We start from the raw sequence: 8,319 nt of genomic DNA on the forward strand, positions 1-8,319 counted from the left end.
TTCCTTCATTTACCTGGTTGCCCTATCCCCCTCCAGGCCCAGACATACTCTCCAAGCTTGGGGCTCAGATAGCCTTTGAGCCCACTGGGCGCATCAGCCACTGATTGAACCCAGAGCAAGAGAAGACAAGGTCTCTTGTGCTAGCAATTTCCATGCTGAGGGAAGAAGAATGGAGGCTATTCAGTGCCCAGGACCAGCTGAATGGCCCGCTGCAATTTAGGCTCACCTTCCATTCAGTATGCACTGAAGACATCCCACCTGGACTAGCCCAGAATTGGGCCCCTATTGTTGTTGAACTGATCCTAGCAGCCCAATCCCAGAGGCAAAGGCAATACCCCCTTCCACAGGAGGCTAAGATTAGCATCCAAGAACATCTGGCCAAACTTAAAGAAGCGGTTATCCTGGTCGAGTGCCAGTTGGCCTGGAACACACCATTCCTGTCAGTTAAGAAGCCAGGAGAGGGATATCGACCTGCAGCCCATCTGTAAGGATGGAGGAAAGTTGCTACCCCTACCTCTCCTAAACACTTCAGGAAAAGCTATCAGAAACAAGGAAGAAACTCTTTGAAGCCATCTGGCTTCCAAGAGAAGTAGCAATCCTACACTATAAGGGACACCAGAAAGAAGATGACCCCACAGTGTGGGGAAATTTTCTGTCAGATGAAGCAGCCAAGACCACAGCCAGTAAAGACATGGACAGAGCCCCTTCCCTCACCATGGCCCTGACACCCTCTACCCTGTTACACTGAAGAAAAAAAAAAAAAAAAAGAAAGAAAGAAAGAAAGAGAAAAAAAGAAAGAAAAGAAAAGAAAGAAAATGGGCCATGGCTGAGGGAACCATCCTGACTGCAAAGGGATGGTGGGTGATGCCAGATGGGCATGTTTTCATTCCAACAGCAATAGGAGGGCATCTAGTCAAGGAATACCACCAAACTCATCCATTGAGGAAAAACTGCATTGGAGGCCCTCCTCAAAAAGCACTACTACATCAGCCAGGTACCAGCACTGTGCCGAGCAACCAGTGAGCAATGCCTAATATGTGCTAAATATAATGCTCGATCTGCACTGCAGCCCCCCTCCAGGTGTCCAGAGGATGGGAATAACCCCTTTCAAAGATCTAGAAATAGACTTCACAGACATGCGGCTGAGCAGGGGTATAGATATCTGCTAGTAATAGTATGCATATATTCTGGATGAGTCAAATCCTTCCCAACCAGGATGCAACAGAGCCAGGAAGTAGCCAAGGTCCTCTTGTGGGAGATCATGCCTTGGTTTGGCCTGCCATTAACAATCTATAGTGACGATGGGCCTGCACTTATAGCAGACATTGTACATGTCTTGACCAAGTCTCTCAACATCACCTGGAGATTCCACACCACCTACCACCCCCAAAGTTCAGAGAGAGTAGAGTAGATGAATCATATCCTCAAGAGAACCTTAGCAAAGTTTTGTCAGGAGACTAACCTCCCTTGGCCGGATCTGCTACCCCTAGCTCTCCTGCATGTTCAATACACAACTGGGACACCAGGTTTCTCCCCCTTTTGAATTAGTATATGGATGGATTCCCCCACACCTGGGGAGCCTTCCAGGAAATTTACATCAGATTGGGGGATAAAGAAATAGAAAGACAACTTCAGGCCCTCGGGACTGAATAAATTATAAAGGTACACCATTGAAAGGGCCCCAATCTCCTTAGGGTTGCAGGTGTACTCCTTCCAGGCAGAAAACTCAGTGTGGGTCAAAGATTGAAAAAGGAACCCCCTCAAACCACATTGGACAGGGACTCACACTGTTGTTCTAACCAGCCCTACTGTCCTTAAGTTCTCTGATGTCACCCAGTGGGTCCGCCACTCCAGAGTGAAAAAAAGCCCATCACCCGGATGAGGAGCTATGGCAATGGAAAGTCCAGCCAAACCCCACAGACCTGCTTTGGCTTTGCCTTCAGTGAGTCCCCACTGACTGATGGACAGCTGCTCGCTCTCTTCAGCAATGATGTCCGTAATCCTAGGGGTCAGACTCCACATTGTTGCCCTTTCCGACTGGACTTTCCCCCAGATGCTCGCCATTGTTATTATATACTAGGTGACCCTAGGCTGTATTACTGTGCTTACTTGTCCACAGGTTTTATCTGCTGTTGGGCTAGCCATGATGGCTCCCTCTAACTAAGGTTGTGGATTCCATTTTTATTGGCCCTCTGCTGTCTACTCCTAAGCACATTTCACTATGGTTTTCCTGACCCCAGTTAGTCCTGGTCTTCTGGTACCTAGTGTGTTGTTCCTCCTCATTGCCTTTAGCTTGCCTGACCCATTTGGCAGGGCAAACATCCTGCATAATCAATAATGCATGCTTGTCAGTCTCTTACCCAATCTTTCAGTCCTCCCAGGGAGTGAAAACCTCCAAGCCACCCCTAAAGCTCCCCCACAGCCATTCCCCTTTTCATGGGCCTGTTGGCCACATCACAAGTGCCCTCAGTGCCACTGGCATCGGGATGTCACAGTTCCAGCACCAGGGGCTAACTCAACAACTCACAGCTGATTTCTCTGTCCTCACTCAGTCAGTCCTGGCCTTGCAGCACCCACTCAGTTCACTGGCCTCAGCGGCCCTCCGAAACAGGCGTGTTTGGAGCTCGACTTGCTCACAGCCGCACAAGGGGGACTCTACCTCTTCATAGAGGAGAAATACTGTTTCTATGCTAATAAGTCAGGGGTGATCCAAGAAACTCTGACACAATTACAGAAATGAGTAAATCACCAATGGGAGGGGAGACACTCCAGTGGACGACTTGGTGTGATTCTCTCTCACAACGGTTTCCTTGGTTCACCAACCCCCATCAGCCCTCGCCTTATGCTCCCTCTCTCAGTAGAATTTGTTCCTTCTACTCTTAATGCCCTTTCTAGGTATTTCACTGCTCAAATTGCTAAGATCAGACTCCTGTTGATCCTTACTCACTACCACCCTTGGAAAATAAAAATGATGCCCTTTAAACTAGGTGTTTAAAGGAGCATCAAAGGGGGGAATGATAAGGGAAATCTGTGCACCGGGGAATCCCAGTCCTGGCCCAGGGCCATTCCAGGTTTTTCCTCCTGCCCCACCTGCCACAGGCACAAGAGTGCCACAGATAAGGAAATGAAAGTGTATAAACTACCCCCTTTGTTTGTTCTTGGGGCTCAGACCTTGGTAGATCACTCTCTTCTGAGTCCACCAGAGTTAAATAAAGCTCCTATCCTCCAAGATCTCCTAGTGATTCTTGGTTCTTCCATCAGACAATCCAGTCCAGGTTCCACAACTTATTGATTGATGAATGGATAAAGAAGATGTGAGATAGACAGATAGACAGATAGATATACTCAGCCATTAAAAAGAATGAAATCTTGCCATTTGTAACAACATGAATGGAGCTAGAGAGTATTTTGCTAAGTGAAATAAGCCGCAGAAAGACAAATACCATATGATTTCACTTATATGTGGAATTTAAGAAACAGAACAAATGACCATAGGGAGATAAAGAGAGAGGCAAACCAAAAAACAGACTTTTAACAATAGAGAACAAACTGAAGGTTACCAAAGGGAAAATGGATAAATCGGTGATGGGGATTAAAGGAGTGCACTTGTGATGAACACAGGAAGTGTTGTGATAAACTACGGAAGTGTTGAATCATTTTATTGCATACCTGAAATTAATATTACACTGTATGTTAACTAACTGGAATTTAAATTTAAAAAAAAAAAAAGGGATACCTGGGTGGCTCAGTTAGTTAAGCATCTGCCTTCAGCTCAGGTCATGATTCCATAGTTCTGGGATCAAGTTCCACATTGAGTCAAGTCCCACATTGAGTCAAGTCTAGATCAAGTCCCTGCTCAGCAGAGTCTGCTTGTCTCCCCACCCCCCCTCTCTCCATCGCAAATAAATAAATAAAATCTTAAAAGAAAACTTTAAAAAATGACTACAAACTATAATTATGACTAACTGAACATTTTGATGAGACCTCAACAATCCATTTGTCTCTGGACCACATCATACGGTCTGTTTTGAAACCGGATCAGTTGCTGATGTGAGATCATCAAAACGTCACTTTGATTTCAAAGAAGCAGTGACGTTGCAGGTAAAAATTCGTTAATTTTTTTCTTTATCTGGTGCAAAATAATTAATTCTGATACGCCTAATGAATCTCAAATCCTGTTGCAAACATGGGAGGAGAAGCCAAAACTAAAACAAGAAAAGTGTCAAGAAATAATTCAAAGTTGCTTTCTGAGTAACAAAAATAGGAGTAAAGTACACTGTAGTCAAAAAGCTTGGAATCTATCCAATGAAGTTACTAACAAATATTAGGCTTAGAGAGCTAATGGAAAGAGCTATTAATGAAATGTATTTATTAAATAATGCTGTTGGACATAGAAAATAAACCATTATAATTTTTACAGATTTTTACAGATCCTTAGCACTTTACTAGGACAAAACCATTCCTGCAGAGAAGGAGTCGGCTCTTGACATATACGATTGGAAAGTGTTGGTTGAATTTTGGCTCTGTTTATCATCTCAACCCCCCATCTGGGAGAACATTTCTTTTTCCTTCTTTTTTTTTTTTTTTTAAAGATTTTATTTATTCATTTGACAAACAGAGATCACAAGTAGGCAGAGAGGCAGGCAGAGAGAGAGGAGGAAGCAGGCTCCCTGTTGAGCAGAGAGCCCGATGCGGGGCTTGATACCAGGACTGTGGGATCACGACCTGAGCTGAAGGCAGAGGCTTTAGCCCATGGAGCCACACAAGTGCCCTCTTTTTCCTTCTTTTAGCTTTGACCCACCTCACCCTCATTTGATCTCAGGAGGTAGAGGAAAACCACAACAGCTGACTCCTCTCAGGCTCATATTAAAACCAATGCTCGGAGCACCTGGCTGGCTCAGTGGGTTAAAGCTGGCTCTCTGCTCAGCGGGGAGCCTGCTTCCCCTCTCTCTCTCTGCCTACCTCTATGCCTACTTGTGATCTCTCTCTCGGTCAAATAAATAAATAAAATCTTTAAAAAAGATTTTTAATCTTTAAAAAAGATTAAAAAAACAACAACAACAAAAAACAAACCAGTGCTCAAGTGCTTGCTTCAGCAGCACATATACTGAAGCCAATGGTCAAAAAGCTGTGAGAAGAGAGAGTGCTGCTGTCTCCATTTCTGGGTTTTCTCCATGCACTAGTGTTGGTAAGCAGGACAGGCTAGGCCATGTGGATTCACAGATCCTTGGTGGCTATTCATAGGTGGTAGCTATACCAGTGGGAGAAATGATAAGTGTTAACCTTAAAAATAAAAGTCAGCTATTTTACCAACAAAAGTGGATTTATTCAGGAATAGTACAGAATTGCAATTTGGGACAGGCAAGCTCTGGCAAAAACAATGGCAAGTCCAAGAAACAATAGAGAGGAGCATTATTTTATGGAGGAGAAGGAGAAATTTAGGAATAGTTGTTCTGAACAAACACTGGAAAAAAGCAAGATCTCAGGGTGATCACAGTTTCTCATTGGGTTTCTTGTATAAAATGCAATATACATGTTTCTTGTATAAAATGCAATATACATGTTTCCCTGGTGGGACCCCTAACTGATAATTGTTTCCTGTTGGTCTCTGCAACTGACAAGTCTTCCTGTAATTCACACCAAGCAGTAGAGCTCCCCCTTCAAATCTCTTCTTCTAGCCTTTCTAATCTATTTTAGTGAGGTTTCCCTTTATTAATTTCACATGGGTCTGTGCAGTGGCTAAGAGATGCAGGAACTCACAGGTGCAACGTATTCCTTTAATTAAAAACCTACACTCTTCCCTTAAATGATTTAATTTTTTTTTAACTTTTCCTGAAATTCCAAGTGTTACGGCCAATGACATCCTAAATGCCCCCATCAGCTCTTATATACAACTTATTTTATTTTCATATGTTTTTGCTCATTGTAAGATAATCAGCATGGACAGAGGTCCTCAGTGTGCACTCATATGGCTATGTAATTTGTTTTCAGTCAAGAACCATCCCCTTGGTCAGCTCTCAGCTCTTGCTCACTTCATTTTTTATTTATACAAGGGCAAAAACTGAACTACCTCTTCCCCATTATCACACCTGGGCCCCAGCTGACCAAAACATATTTATCTAAGTCTCCTGATTCAATGCATTATTTTTTTCACTAAGTTATTCACAAATATTTCACCAAAAATTCCCAAATTTATATCACCATAAGACTGTATCTTCCTTTCCAACTCCTCTATTTAAATACAAGTAAAATACAAGTAATATACTTTTCAGCTGTCAGTAAGTATCTCAAATTCAAATAAGCTCCCTTTCAAATTAACATTACCTATTATTCATAATAATGTCAAAAGTCTGGAAAATGTGTTTTTGTGTCAGGATTAGACGGCACACCAGGGACATAGGTAGCAAAAGAGAGCAGTGATACGTGAATTAGAAAGTTTACACTGAATGTCAATCCACATACTGCTTTCTTCACCATTTAAAAAAAAATTTTTTTTAAGATTTTATTTATTTTTTTGGCAGAGAGAGAGTGAGACAGCACAAGCAGGGAGAGCAGCAGAGGGAGAAGTAGGATTCCGGCTGAGCAGGGAGCCCGATGTGGGGCTCTAAGGACCCTGGGATCATGACCCAAGCTGAAGGCAGACACTTAACCAACTGAGCAACCCAAGCGCCTAATAGCTTTATTTTTTTATCACAAAACTATTCCATATGCTTATTGGAGGAAACTAGAAAAATATAGACTATCTACAAAGATTTTGTGACATTTAACAGAGACTTCTAAAAGGTAGTTCAAGCCACTTGTACACAGGATTTATGTGATCCAACAGTCATCCCCAGTCTTGTTCTAGACCATTTATCCCTTCTTTTCAGTGTTTCTGCCTGTGGCCACATTCTGGAAAAGCAAATGGAAGGAAGGCCCTGCTCAGATAACAATGAGCCAATGATTCTCTTTGATATCTTTTAAGTACCCTTTATCACAAGTCCTTAGCAAAAGGGTTGCTTGAACAAAGAGACTACTGGTATGAAAGGACTTAATTTGTAACATGTGACTGTAGTTGATAACACTGTATTGTATAATTGAAATATGCCAGGAAAGCAGTATTTTCTCACACACACAAAGCAAATATATGAAGTGACAGATGCAATAATTAACTCGATGAGGGAATCCTTTCAAAATGTAGACATATATCAAATCATCATGTTGTATACTTTAAACATCTTACAGTTTTTCACTTATACCTCAATAAAGCTGGAGGAAAAAAAAATAAAAAATAAAAAATAGAGTAAAAAATATAGATATCATAATCCACTATGGAGCTATAGCCATTGTTGACATCTCTTTTAGTCTTTTGTCCAAGTTAGGCTAAAAATTATATTTTAACTGCTTTTGGGAGGGTATTTATTGGTATTTTGTTTCAAGTCTGGGACTAGCATGAGGCAGTAAGATGTCTAGGGCACGAAATTTAGGTGGCACTCATTCTCAGGATTCTGTAGAGTCAGCATTTATATGATCCTGAAAGTTTGTATTTTCTTAAATTTTGTGCTGTGGCACTTCTATTCCATGCCCTGTTTCTTTCTGTGATTTCTTCCTCACTTTCAGTCTGTGACAGCAGGAAGAGAACAGCATGTCTTTTCCTCACTTGGTAGCTTCAAAAATCCTTAAGGAATGGAAATGGCTCAAAATATAGATAATGTTTAGGAGGGGGAAATAAACCCAGAATAATGTAAAAGCCAACTCCTGTCTTGTTACTAAATGTGATTCTACAAGTGGAGAGGAAAGGAGCAGTAGAAGGGAAACAGGAAAATGATGGAAGTTTAGATAGAGACAAATCCTTGCACCTTGTTGACTCCTGGACAGACGTCCCAAGGCACACTATGCTGCAGCACAGCATGAAAGTAGCAGAAAGGACAGTGGAATCTACAGATGTCTTGAGAGTAGGAATAAGGGACATTCCTCAACAGTGAGCTGCTCAGGCCTGATAACCCAGGGATCCTATATCTGGATGATGGTGAGGATGAAGGGTCCTCCTAAATTCCCCGAAGGCTGCTGGAGCTTAGATACACCTTGAAGGAAATGCTGTGGTAGAGGGGAAGCACAATTTGATCAAGATTAAATTGTCCCCACCCTAGTGGAATGGAGGCTTACAAGAATAATTATACAGGAAATTATATAGGAGGGGAAAACATGTAATGGCTTTTTGCCCATTTGAACGTGTTCCCTAAGGTTTGTACTCATTACACAAGCAAAGAATGACCCCTTGTGTTTCATATCATATGCCCATGGGGTATGAGTGGCCAAGTGAAAGGGATAAAGTTATAT

The sequence above is a fragment of the Mustela putorius genome, unplaced genomic scaffold (genome assembly GCF_011764305.1).
Source record: "Mustela putorius furo isolate JIRA1106 unplaced genomic scaffold, ASM1176430v1.1 tig00003834_pilon_pilon_pilon, whole genome shotgun sequence".
Lineage (NCBI taxonomy): Eukaryota > Metazoa > Chordata > Mammalia > Carnivora > Mustelidae > Mustela > Mustela putorius.